Genomic DNA, 13,348 nt, shown 5'->3' with positions numbered 1-13,348 from the left:
GCCCAGCACCGGTTCAGATAATCGTCACTGGTGTTGGCCGTGAGCGGGAATCGAATTCGGGTTCGCTGCGCTAGCCGCTACACCACACCCAGTGTCAGACAAATGCTCGACTCAATGTACAGGGGGAATGTGAGTGCCTGTTTCATATTCAGGTACAATTATAACTGCTCGCCCCAACGACACTTAATTGTCCATCTTAAGTTAAAGGTGCCGATGTATAACAAACAACGGCCTTGTAATTGGCTCAGGCCGACAATTAATGTCCACCTCTCGGCAACGATCAGAACCTTAGAGCGCGATTTAGCATTCAGGTGGCAATGTGTCGGTTCACGATCGCACGCGCTTGAAGTTACAGCCGTGCAACGTCGCCGTTCGTGCGTTTCCATTGAAGCGGAGACAGACGCGAACATGCACGGAACGCTACGTGCGACAACGAATCGAGTTGGACACTGAGAGGGTGGATGGGTGGCTCCTCTTTCGTCGAGGCAATGCTCTTACCAATAACATCTGGTGAACCAGAGCGATGTTTGCCTGCCTCTGTTCATGAAAATCGTGAGGGCGGTGGGAGCTAGGGGAGGTGGGAGAATTAACGCGTCCCGGGGTTTGCTAAGTTCCAGGGGTGGGGAACGTCCGGCCCGAGAAATAATTTGGGGTTGGCCCTGCCCAGGCAACCGGGTGAGTTAATTAAATGCCATCATTAGACCTCCTTTGCCAGTACCAAAATGTAATAATAGGGTTTTTCCCCTTTTTTCTGGCAACAAAATTGAAACCTTTTAACAAGGATTCATGTCTGCATTAACCACAATACCTGCAGTCAAAATGCAAACAAAAAACATACTATGATTATATATTATTATTAATTAAATGTTTGACCAAATATAACAGGCGAATTTTGTATGGCCCGCGAATGATGTTATATAAATATCCAAATGGCCCTTGGCAGAAAAAAAGGTTCACGGGTGGCCTCTCATTCGTTGCCAGAGGAGCGAAAGGGCTGATGAGACTGAAACAAGTATTCACCATCTTTATTTTTTTAACGTGGCGATACGGAAAAAAGTGGATTTATTCATCTCTATTCCAGTGCTGTACAAATAGGATAATTTGTGTGGAAAGACAAATGGACGAATGTAATGGTGACCAAGTCGGATGTGTAGAGGCACAACGAGTGCCGACCGTGAACAAGAATTGTGTGAGGTGCAAGCGAATCGCAACAGTGGTACCTCGGTACACGTCGTTCCAGAATGTAGGAGGACTTATACCGAAAATGACGAATACCAAACGAATTTTTCCCATAAGAAATCAAGGGAAAGGAAATAATCCGTGCCAGAGTATAAGAAATTATATTCTATATAGCATATTATACATTAATGGGGGTTGTATAACATAATGTAGACGCTACTTATTACTAAAATACATAAATTAAAATGACAAAAAAACACGTGAAAATTCAGAGAGAATTACAGCAAGAGGGTCGTGCACTGAACGAGATCTACAGGCAGACTGAGGAGCGGCGCTTTGTCTCAGTCGTGAACAGGGTCTACGCGGGGAAGCGGTGACTCATCCCGACCCAGACAAGTTCTGGCAAGCGTGTCGTATCCCAAGACATTTAGTTCTCGTCAAAACACGACGTGTACCAAATTAGACGTATTCCAAAGCGGTCGTATACCGAGGTATGACTGTAGTTGTTTGTTCTGGAGGAATCCGATGAGCTATGAATGTATTTTCACAGACGTCCTTGTAGTTTCGCAGATGATTGAAATCAAGATTGAAAAGTCAATTTCTCGAGAGCTGCTCTCTGTGTGTAGTTTGTTGTCCTTCACTCGCACCTCCGATTAGCGCGGTTGGCTACGTATGGTGTGAAAGAAGTTTAAAAAAAAACGCAGTTCTTAAGAAATATTTTTAAATCTATATTCAATGAACTGTCACAATATTGGGTCCCAATTTGTTTACATATAAAGCAAAGACAAAGATCCCCCGTATAGCCTTTTACAGACTCCCTAATAAAGGTGTTTTGAGTTACATCTCGTAAATATGAATATGTCGTTAAACCCGCCACCACCCGACACAGCCGATTAGTAAAGTTTGTCACGTTAACAAAACATCCCAGTGAGTTACTAGTACAGCAGTAACGAATTGGCAGACTGTTAGGGCAAGTGCTGTTAGCGAGCACCTATGAAGGCCGGCACTGCACACGAGGGGGTGGGAGGCCAGCACCACGCCCGGCCGCCTTTGTCTCCCCAGTGGCGATGGTTACACACCGCTCCAGGTACTCATTTTGAGGCTGAGTCGACCTAGGGGAGGCCCAGAACCGGTTCACATAATGGTCACTGGTGTTTGCCGTGAGCTGGAATCGAACTCGGGCGACTGGGCTCGTAACGCAGCGTAGCGCGCTAACCGCTACACCACCGCTCCCCACGTTTACATGTGTATACAAAGACAAAGATTCCCCGTATAGCCTTTAACAGGCTGTAGGAGCAAGTGCTGTTCGCGTGCGCCTATGAAGGCCGGCACCGCACACGTTAAAACACGACGCACTCGCAGAGGGCTATCAAAATACTGTCTAGCGCTTTGAAATTAGGTGGTGGATATTATCATGATAAACGTTGACATGATGTTTTAATCTCACATTAATGCTCTCATCTTAAAGGGAATGACATTGGACGTAAGGGAGTTATCGTGTTTTTGTTTCGTGAAAAACGAACGCTATGGCAATGAGACTGTTTTTTTTTCCTTTCTAATACGGCAGTCACAATAGGGTGTGAGCACCTACTCCTGTGCACGTCTTAGCAGCCCGTACCACGCGGCACGTGTTGTTTTTTATGATTTCAATGAAATTGGAAGAAAAAAAATGTCTCTCCATTGCCACCGGACGATGCAATTTTGCAACAACAAAATAATTGAACCGCGACTGTCAACGCAGAACACGCTCTCTGTAACCGATGTTCTTACGCAGATAATGTAGTTATTTCCATCACCTTCGTTCGCGCAAACTTTATTCGATATTTCGCACCCCGATCACGCAACCCGTAAACAGTGGGGCGGTGATCAAAAAAGCAAGGACGTGTTCAAGTGGCCTCCGTGCTTTTGGGCGTCATGCAAACACGTCGATTTGATCGCGCGAAATGTTTAATATGTTGCTACAAGTAAAAGTTTCGTGTTAAACGGATAACTTATTAAATCACCCAAAATAGACTCTCGCCTCGACTAATGCGGCATCGTCCTTGCCCGATCTTGACGGAGTCATTTCGAGAGACTCGAACGGCCGCAGCATCATCGAGGCTCCCTCGTCCTTGGCCAGAATCCAGTCACCTTCCCTCGACTCCCTCCGCTGCGTGGCCTGTACGTTGAACCTCTGTCACGCCGTACGTAGTCAACCGCGCTGGTCGGACGTGCTGGGGGAAGGACAACAAACTAAATTGAGAAAGCAAGTTCTACAGAAATTTGTTTTTAATATAGTTCTAAAAGTGCACAGCTCCCAGCGGCTTCCTAATATTGGAAGGAAGAGCGTTCCAGACGGCCGCAGGAGCGCAACTGAAAGCGCCGCGCGATGCGGCTGGGTCACCTACAGACCTCCTGCCTCAGCCACCGCTCCACTACTCTCGGACATCCACCGCATCTCCCTCCACTCCTGTCACCCTGCACTACAGCTCCTGTCACCCTGCACTACAGCTCCTGTCACCCTGCACTACAACTCCTGTCACCCTGCACTACAGCTCCTGTCACCCTGCACTACAGCTCCTGTCACCCTGCACTACAACTCCTGTCATCCTGCACTACAGCTCCTGTCACCCTGCACTACAGCTCCTGTCACCCTGCACTACAGCTCCTGTCACCCTGCACTACAGCTCCTGTCACCCTGCACCATAGCTCCTGTCACCCTGCACTACAGCTCCTGTCACTCTGCACTACAGCTCCTGTCACCCTGCACCACAACCCCTGTCACCCTACACCACAGCTCCTGTCACCCTGCACTACAGCTCCTGTCACCCTGCACTACAGCTCCTGTCACCCTGCACTACCGCTCCTGTCACCCTGCACTACCGCTCCTGTCACTCTGCACCACAGCTCCTGTCACCCTGCACTACAGCTCCTGTCACCCTGCACTACAGCTCCTGTCACCCTGCACCACAGCTCCTGTCATCCTGCACTACAGCTCCTGTCACCCTGCACCACAGCTCCTGTCACCCTGCACTACAGCTCCTGTCACCCTGCACCACAGCTCCTGTCACCCTGCACTACAGCTCCTGTCACCCTGCACTACAGCTCCTGTCATCCTGCACTACAGCTCCTGTCACCCTGCACTGCCGCTCCTGTCACCCTGCACTACAGCTCCTGTCACCCTGCACTACAGCTCCTGTCACCCTGCACCACAACTCCTGTCACCCCGCACTACAGCTCCTGTCACCCTGCACTACAGCTCCTGTCACCCTGCACTACAGCTCCTGTCACCCTGCACCACAGCTCCTGTCACCCTGCACCATAGCTCCTGTCACCCTGCACTACCGCTCCTGTCACCCTGCACCACAGCTCCTGTCACCCTGCACCATAGCTCCTGTCACCCTGCACTACAGCTCCTGTCACCCTGCACTACAGCTCCTGTCACCCTGCACCACAACTCCTGTCACCCCGCACTACAGCTCCTGCCACCCTGCACTACAGCTCCTGTCACCCTGCACTACAGCTCCTGTCACCCTGCACCACAGCTCCTGTCACCCAGCACTACAGCTCCTGTCACCCTGCACTACAGCTCCTGTCACCCTGCACTACAGCTCCTGTCACCCCGCACTACCGCTGCTGTCATCCTGCACCACAGCTCCTGTCACCCTGCACTACAGCTCCTGTCACCCTGCACTACAGCTCCTGTCACCCTGCACTACAGCTCCTGTCACCCTGCACCACAGCTCCTGTCACCCTGCACCACAACTCACAGTGGAGCTCTCCACAGCAGCAGGGCGACTCCCAACCTCCCCTTCTCCACACCGAGGAGCGAGGCCACGGCCTCTGCCGGCCGTCTCCGTGGCAGTCCCTGCCGTCCGCAACGCCGTCCCAACCTCACGTTGGCAGCGTTCAATCTTCACCGACTTCTCAGAGACACTCGGAGGCCCCAACTCATCTCTCGCTCGCTCGCTGCTGGCTTTTCGAGCCACACTGAGCCTGGCTTCATGCCCCAGAGTCACGGCCACTTGTGTCCGTGACATATTTTGCTGCGCGTTAATGATTGCGGTGTTCTTGTTGTTAACCAACCTGCAAGTGTCAATCGCGATTTCACTTGGGAAAGTTCGTACCGAGGGGCCGATAATTAATCGGGGGAAGAAAAAAAAGTATACTTGTGAGCCAAATGTCTCGGTCATCGACATTCTCGTCACTGAGCCGGTGAAGAAGATGCCGTTGGTTCGGTCCCCGCGGCAACCAGGCGACGTCCCTGGGAATTGTGAATTAGACATCGGAGAGGCCGAGAGACTCCATAAGCGCGGGCCCACGGTGCGGACCGGTCGAGGCGTCCCCCTGCTCACACGAGCCCAGGGTGGGGCTCATCCCCGATGGTGCGTTGCTTGGAACCAGCGGTGGAAATTCCAAACATTTTTGTTTGGGGGGGGGGGGGAGGGGGTTCGTTTACGATAGTGGGGCAAGCCTCGTCAAAGGTGAAATAAAAACATCGGCGTCGTATCTCAAAAAACCCAATTCGTTTATTTGAATTACCATCAACCGCGTCTGAAACATTTTTATAATTCCTGCCGAGCTGTTATTTTTTTCTTTGACGATGGGGCTCTCACCCGCTTAAATAAAGGACATCGATTGGCGTAAAGCAACCGTCTGGCTATTGACCTCGAATCGGAGTATCAAGAGAACCTGCCCAACCTAAATGCTAACCTGACCCCCCCAAATAATACCCCCCCCCCCGCCCTCCGCTAAACATTAGGCAGACAACAACAGCAGCAGCATTGTATAACATCGCACAACGCACACGTTGCCTCTTTTCCCATTGGAAATATTCCGCATCTCTTTATTTCATTGCACGGCAGGACTAAAGGTTTGGGCGAGTTTCCCACGAGGATCAAAACAAGAACACGGGAATATACATGGTAAACAAAAGCGGCGGCAAGCGAGCTAATGTGAGCATAAGAATATATTTTACCTTTTTTGGCACTAAAATGGGTGGTGTTCAAACACCAAACAGAAACCTTTCGCAAGCCATCAAGTCCGCATGAAGCACACAGAGTACTTGTGTTGAACATGCAAAGAGAAAAAAAAAACACACACACTCTGGTAATATATATATATGCATTGTCTTTGAAAAGCTAATCTTACCATGATTGAATTTTGTCAACGTCAAAGGTCAAGTGATTGTATTTCACGTGGCGCTAAAAACCGGAATGCACGGAGAAAATCTCGCAGACTTTCTATGCCGGGGCACGGAATCTCACGGAGAAAGGGACTTTTTTTTTCCGCCCGCAAAATAGTTTTTGTGTTGGTGTAAAGTTACATCATTAACCTTTAAGCGAGGCACACTGTTCGAGTGCTCGGGACACAAGGAGCCACGGCATGTCTTTTAAATGCATATCGCTTTAATTTGCCCATTGATTGATTTATTTAAAAGCCACGGGTAGCTTGTGAGCTTCAGGGGCACAACTATCTCTTTGAACGGGGGGGGGGGGGGGGTGGGCTATGTAAGATCCAACTGTGGGCCCCCCTCCTTCATCCCGACTCACTTTTAACTGAAATTGCTACGGATGGTTTTTCACCCCGTATACACTAATATGTAGGCTATAACTTTATAGTTTTTTTAATTTTTGTTGCACCATGTATCGGGTTTAGATGAAGACAGTCTCACAGTGACAGTATTAATAACACGATTTCAAGGGACCAATACTCACAATTAAGTGACCGTGCGTATTTGCTTTCATGCCGACCCCTTTGGTCGAGGATTTCATCAAAGGGGGTGGATCTCGCTACTTGATGCTGCTCTATTCATAAGATAGCCAGATGCATTAATCGGCCTTGGTCCATGGTAGACCGCAGTCATTTTAATGAATACATTTTTTTTATCTTAACATGTTGTTATTTGTTTATCTGTTGATTCGGGGCCCTCTTGTAGCCAACTGGGCCCCTATGCCTCGTATAACGCTGCCGCTTACCCCCAACCAGAGTTGCGACGCTGCGTTACCAAGTCGCGTAGGTAGAACTGTGAGGTCTCGGGTCAAGTGTTAATTTTACAAACGAGACTTTGGAAAGACGCCGTACATTAGTGAAGAACCAAGAACGTTGATTGAGCTCTGTTCAGGAAAATCAGCATCGGTCAAAGCGACGTGGTCAAAATGCTGTTGAAGGTGATCGTTTAAAAAGTCACGCTGAAATTCTACGTTTAATCGAAAGTCGATATTTTTCCACTGTTCCTACACCACCAAAAGTCCGTGCCACATCGAGGTGGCTTATCACGTGGAAATGCATAGCAGCAAATCGCCGCCGGTGTCCACGCCACCGACATTGTCGCAGCCCTTCAACAGAGCATTCGTAGTTAAACGCAATCAATTATTTACAGTTTCGTTGGAAATGTACAACGAATAAGAATGTTTTTGGGGAGGACGTTTCAAAAAAATATTCCAGTTTTGCCGATTGGTGTCATGTCAAAAGCCAGATTTAGATCGTGTTTTGTTTTCACACTTTTGTGGAACTGTGAAATTAGAAAATTCTTAAAACAAAATTCAAAGACTTTCAGCCTCATTCGTGAAGCGGCCTTTTAACTCATATTTCCTTGCACAAAAATTAATTCATAAAATAGCACCATTTGGTGCCCGCAGCCATCCTCGTAGTGCATGGTGATGACGGACACAGTCCACAGTGGTCTCACAACAGAGGGGGGCGGCGTGATGCTTTGGGTGCGCAATCCCAGTTGAGCAATTTGCGCTCTCATATTTCCCATCCGGCACCAAGCGTCTGACGGTGAACACTCCCGCCGGTACACACCGGGACCGGCGGGACGCGCCGAGTTGGCGTGCTCGTGACAGCCGGCGCCGCCTCGTGACCACCACTCCCCACCACACATCTCGCCTGTCACCGTCACTCGAAGAGGCCCGAGCGAGCGGGCGTGAGAGATGGAGATGTCTGCCCCTCCCCGCATCACAAAAGACAAAAAAACGAATGGTCTCGCTCATTGCTCGCTCGCTCACAGGTCAGCAGCCAGCGCCCGAGACGTGCGCTCATTCACCAGCTCCGTGTCAGGGCAGAGCTCTCCATCACTCCGGCTATTCCCGAAACGACGAAGCCTCTCCCGAGTTGGTTTCCCGAGCTCGGCCGTTGGACGTGTGAAATCTGTCAACAAAATTATAAATTATACATCGTGTACCGGATATATAAATGTTGATAGATTCAGTGTTGTTGCTGTTGTTACGTACTTTTTTATGGACTGTTATTTCTTCCCAAAGCGTATTCTGTATATATACTTGCTGTATGATGCACACGTTATTATTGAACTTCCACACGTTCAAATTTTGATTTAAAGCTTTCATGACTGCAGGGATTCATATTCTTGGTTCTTTCGGTAAAGTCACGTAGAAGGGAAACAATAAAATAATAAAAATATAAAACAATAAAATTATCACGACGTTTCGACTGCTTGTGTTGCAGTCGAAACGTCGTGAGAATTGTATTATTTTATATTTTTATTATTTTATGGTTTCCCTTCTACGTGACTTTACCGAAAGAACCAAGAATATGAATTCCACACGTTCAGTTTACATTTTTTCGGGAAACCTCAATTTTATTCGACAAATTATTCCATTTTTATGGTATCCAATGAAGGTTTTTTTTTAATTCCCTAATAATAAAATTATTATTTAGATTTGGAAGGCGCATTTCATCCGTGGATCCCAATGCGCCACCTGTGTGGTGAGCGATGGGCAGTGCTCGTACACATCGGAGGTCCTGAGCCCCGAATGAAAATGGCACAATCGTTGTTGTTGATGATCAGTATCCACAGGACAACATTTTTTGATCAACCATGAAGTGGAATTGATGTCATTTATCCCAGGAGGATGCTAGGCTCAATTGACCCTGGCTGGGATTTGAATTTGCTGAGTTTTGACTGTGAGGTTGGTGCTCTGCTAAAGTTCCACCTGGCAAGATTGTCACATTTGTGGAAGGGCATTGTCTATCAATTCAGGTCAATGGGTGGAATCACCTACGTGCCACCAAAGCTGCCAATACGTGCAGTTGCTGTGTGAACACACAATAGTAATCAACGATGCTAATTATACATTTGTGTTGGGTATCAGATAGTTGTACATCGAGCCAGGATCCATATCTAACAGTCCTTGCTTATGAACATCTTCCGGTTCACCAGCCATTGGTTTTAGAAAGCATGACTCTGCTGATGACATCACGTGATATCGAAACCGGTCCTGAGTTTTGCTTGCGTTGAACCAACGCCGCTGGAACTCTGCACTCCCAGAATGCCGTGTGGCTGTTGAGACGTGTTTCATAATAATTATTTGTTATTGTATGAGGAGGGCAGGTCGGTGGAGGAGGCATATCGTCTGCTTACTTTTTTTACACCACTCTAGTGCTGCGAGAAACTACGAGTAGCCTGGCAAACACAATCGCTTTCAAGAGATGTTTGTTTGTTTAAAAATATAATTGCACCAAAGTGAAATGAACTTGGATTGCATCTCATATTATATGAAGCAAAGTACATCACTTACCCTTCAGTAGTAACCAGAGTTGAAAGTGAAGCATGCGCCATGTTAAGCGTATTATGTTAGTGATAATTCGTATTTAAGATGTACTATTGTATGTCAAAATGCATATATTAACCGCGCTTATCTCTGACGATGGCCCTAAGCCAGTAGTGGACATTCCACGTTCCTATGCCGAAGGCCAAAATTCGCTCTCCTGTAATTGCATGAAAAAAACACTACGGACGTGATAATAATATCGACAGCAGATTACCAGATATATGAAGGTACCTGTTCAATCAATGTGCTCCCTGCTAACATGATCAAAGTAATGCGGCATCAATTGTTGGCGCAGACCCCAGAGAGAATGTCAATTAGACATTACCATTGCGGAACAAAAGTTCTTCACAAAATGACCAAATGTTACTTTCCACAAATTTTAAATCCTGCTCCAGCGGGGGGGGGGGGGGAGCCATTGGTCACGCTAATATATTTAATGTCACACGAGTAAGCCACACTTTTCATAATCTTAATTCGCCGTGCATTACTTTAACATTTCTCATGGAAATTGTGTACTTTATACACAAGCGGCAAATGGTCCATCCCTGCTGTTCAGCACGCACGGCATCTTGCAGCTTTAACTCCACCAAAACCTGTTTCCAACTGAGAAATATGCAATTACGAAAATGTCTCTTTCACGTCGGCAGCTCTGTAGCTTCCGTGGTAATGACGCTTTTTTTTGTTTTACTAAAATAAACCCTCCACCCCAACACAACACCCACAGCCTGCCGTGGTCGATTGGAATCGTAGCGAAGGCAGCGCCGGATGGCTAACTCCACTCGACGAGAACGCTGCAATTGAGAAAAGTTTACACGGTCTCTTTTCTGAGCACGAGTCGCACGTGCGTGCATATATGCGCGTTGTCCAGTTTCGACAACAGTATGAAAAATACAAATAGGTGTTTACCCCTTACTGCCAATGAAACAGGAAGTCTTCAGATGTTTAAACAAGTAGAAACCTTTTTGCAATGAATCAAGTACTGAACTAACTGCACACAGTACTTGAAGTGAACATGCAAACAAAGTTGCTGTGAATATTCTTGGTTCTTTCGGTAAAGTCACGTGGAAGGGGAACAATAAAATAACAAAAATATAAAACAATAAAATTCTCACGACGTTTCGACTGCAACACAAGCAATCATCATCAGGTGTGAAGAACCACAACAAGAACATTTGAAAAAAGTGGCGTTTTATTTTTAACGTTAGCACCACGGAGAGCGATTTGACAGTTTGTTCAGATGGACGAGTCCATCTATGTTCGGAAAAGAGGAGTGGGGAGACGAAAAATAACGGATGCGGCCTGAAAGCCACCTTAAGCGTGAACAATCAATTAAGACCCGAAATGGTTTATCAAATCCTTCCAATGATTTCCCTTCTACGTGACTTTACCGAAAGAACCAAGAATATGAATCACTGCAGTATATAAATCAAAAGTTGCTCTGATCATGTAATTGCATTGCCTTTGAAACGGATTGACCTGCACCAGAGACAGCGGCCTTCTTCATGGCATCGTCTCACCAGTGTCAGAGCAGAGAACACCGCCAGAAGGCGAACAAGTGTTTTATGCTCAGAAAGGGTAAAACCGATTCTCACATTTTCATTCCTTCGCATACCGTACATAGCCAGCCGTGGTAATCGGAGGCGCGGGGGGAGGACAGCGGATCGTTTCGGTTTTTTACGGCCATTTCTTTTACATAGTTTCTCCTAACAACGCTATAATTGTGAAAGGGGCATTTGCCTTTAACGTCAACGCTCTGATGTTATTTCTCACCAGCAGGCTGCGGCGACTTTATCTCGGCATTGCGTCGGACACGTTAACGTCTCCACGGGGCTCCCGGCCGAAACGAGCCTCCGCCTAATGAAGTGCACGCGTACGCTTCTCTCTCTCCCTTTCGAAAATCGTTTAAAATAAAATTGAAAAAAAAAACACGTGAAAATGAAGAGGACGAACGAGAATAAATCCCCGTCACGTCCCCAGATGCGGTCGGTGGCCAACGCGACGCCCGACCGCCTTTGTCTCCTAGGTCTAAAAGTGCACAGCATCTGAAAGCGCGCGACGCCGTGACAGTCTACATGTTCGATGGTTAGCAAAAAGCCGCCGCTGCGAGGATGAACCCGAGTTCGTGTGATGGATTTACACTCCTCGACGAGATCGCCAAGGTTTTGTGGTTCGTTCGCGGCAAGCGCTTTGTTAGAACGCATGGGCGAAGGAGGGCCCGTATATGTGAGGATCGCAGCATCGTGGAGAGACCTGTAGGTGAGGAGAAGAATCTTGAACTCAGTGGAGCGATGTCAGCGCAGGGCGTCATATGTTCAGTTGCGGGTTGAAGTGGCCCGTCAGGTTTTCTTTAGGAGTTGATCGAACGAGGAGCTGCTCTTGATGACGGGAGATCGTTGATCGCCGTGCAGTCGCAAGGTTTATCACGGCACTATTCGTGATTTCGCACCTAACAGAGTGGGCCACGTGGAAGCTGCAATCTTGAACTCCGATACAGCGATGGCCACTATGTGCGAAGCCAACAGTGGGAATCGTATATGGACACACTGCCACAGGCCATGGGAATGTGAAGTTTTCCCACTGTTGGCTCAGAGGCCACCCGGGCAAAAATGAGGCCCACCCAGCACTTGCTGCTCGAGCAGGGAGACAATCTGACGTGCACTGTCACCATTACTCCAGTGCTCTCAGGCGCCACGGTGGCTAGGAGATGTTAACTACCTCGCCTGGTGTACATGAGATCGTGGGTTCGATCCCAACATCGATTCATTTGGAGTTTGCGTGTCTCTCTCTCTCTGTGGTCACGTGGAGTTTTCTTCGTAGTCCTCCGGTTTTTTCCCTCCACATTTATAAACACGCATTTATAGTATTTGGCTGCGATAAATTTCCACGTGATAAGCCACTTCGTTGAGCTATCGTTTGTGGCCAGGTCGCTTTTGAAAAAGAGCTAAATTACACAATGGGCCCTACGTGTTAAAATACAAATGAATGTAAAAAAAGTTAATTCATGTTTTCTTTGTAGTTGTTGTTGTTAAAGTGTACTGACGGCATCTTGCTACGCATTTGCAATAAGACACTGCAGGTATTGGCATCGCATTGCAATAACAGTATAGCGTATACAAACCGGTACGTGCATCCTTATAGCGATAGGAAATGCATTTCCTGTGCCTCTATCTGCGCGTGGTCTTCCTGCAGGCTTGTCCCAGCGCGGCCACTATTCCACCATTGGATTTTGCGGGGTAGTGGCAAGATACAGTACAACATAATAGAGGTCACCACTCTACCCCCAAACCAAGATGTTGTCTATGAATTACCAGTTTAGCCCTTCCACTGATAGCAATCCAGCATATAATGCTTCCTGTTGTTTTATTCATTGGGGTTTCTCCACTGCATTTTAATCGTTTTGTATTGAGCAAATGTTTGAAACGAAAAGACCGCAATAAAGAGGGTAATGGTAATAATACTAAATTTCGATTTAAAGCTTTCGTGACTGCAGGGATTCATCTTCTGGGTTCTTTCGGTAAAGTCACGTAGATTGGAGATAAAATAATGAAAATAATAACAGAATAAGATTCTCACGACGTTTCAGCCACAACACAAGTAGCCTTCCTCGGGTGAAGAAA

General features: G+C 47.4%; 1 long non-coding RNA gene across 2 annotated transcripts in view; it reads right to left on the bottom strand.

The window, feature by feature from the left end:
* Positions 1-1,010: 1,010 nt before the first annotated feature.
* The window catches only part of LOC116952302 (uncharacterized), a 94,446-nt gene continuing 82,108 nt past the window's right edge, over positions 1,011-13,348 (bottom strand). Inside the window, exons 3-4 of one of the 2 annotated variants that reach the window (XR_012947010.1) lie at positions 6,137-8,310; positions 1,011-3,392 (exon numbers count right to left, since the gene is read on the bottom strand). This is a non-coding gene — a long non-coding RNA (uncharacterized LOC116952302). Of the gene's footprint in view, positions 3,393-5,972; positions 8,311-13,348 lie in introns of those variants that run through there. The other variant, XR_004404422.2, reaches the window with a different exon arrangement.

Source organism: Petromyzon marinus, chromosome 46, assembly GCF_048934315.1.
Source record: "Petromyzon marinus isolate PM22_M1 ecotype Great Lakes invasive population chromosome 46, UKy_Petmar_22M1.pri1.0, whole genome shotgun sequence".
In the NCBI taxonomy this organism is placed as follows: Eukaryota; Metazoa; Chordata; class Hyperoartia; order Petromyzontiformes; family Petromyzontidae; genus Petromyzon; species Petromyzon marinus.
This window is presented reverse-complemented; position numbering and strand designations above follow the sequence as displayed.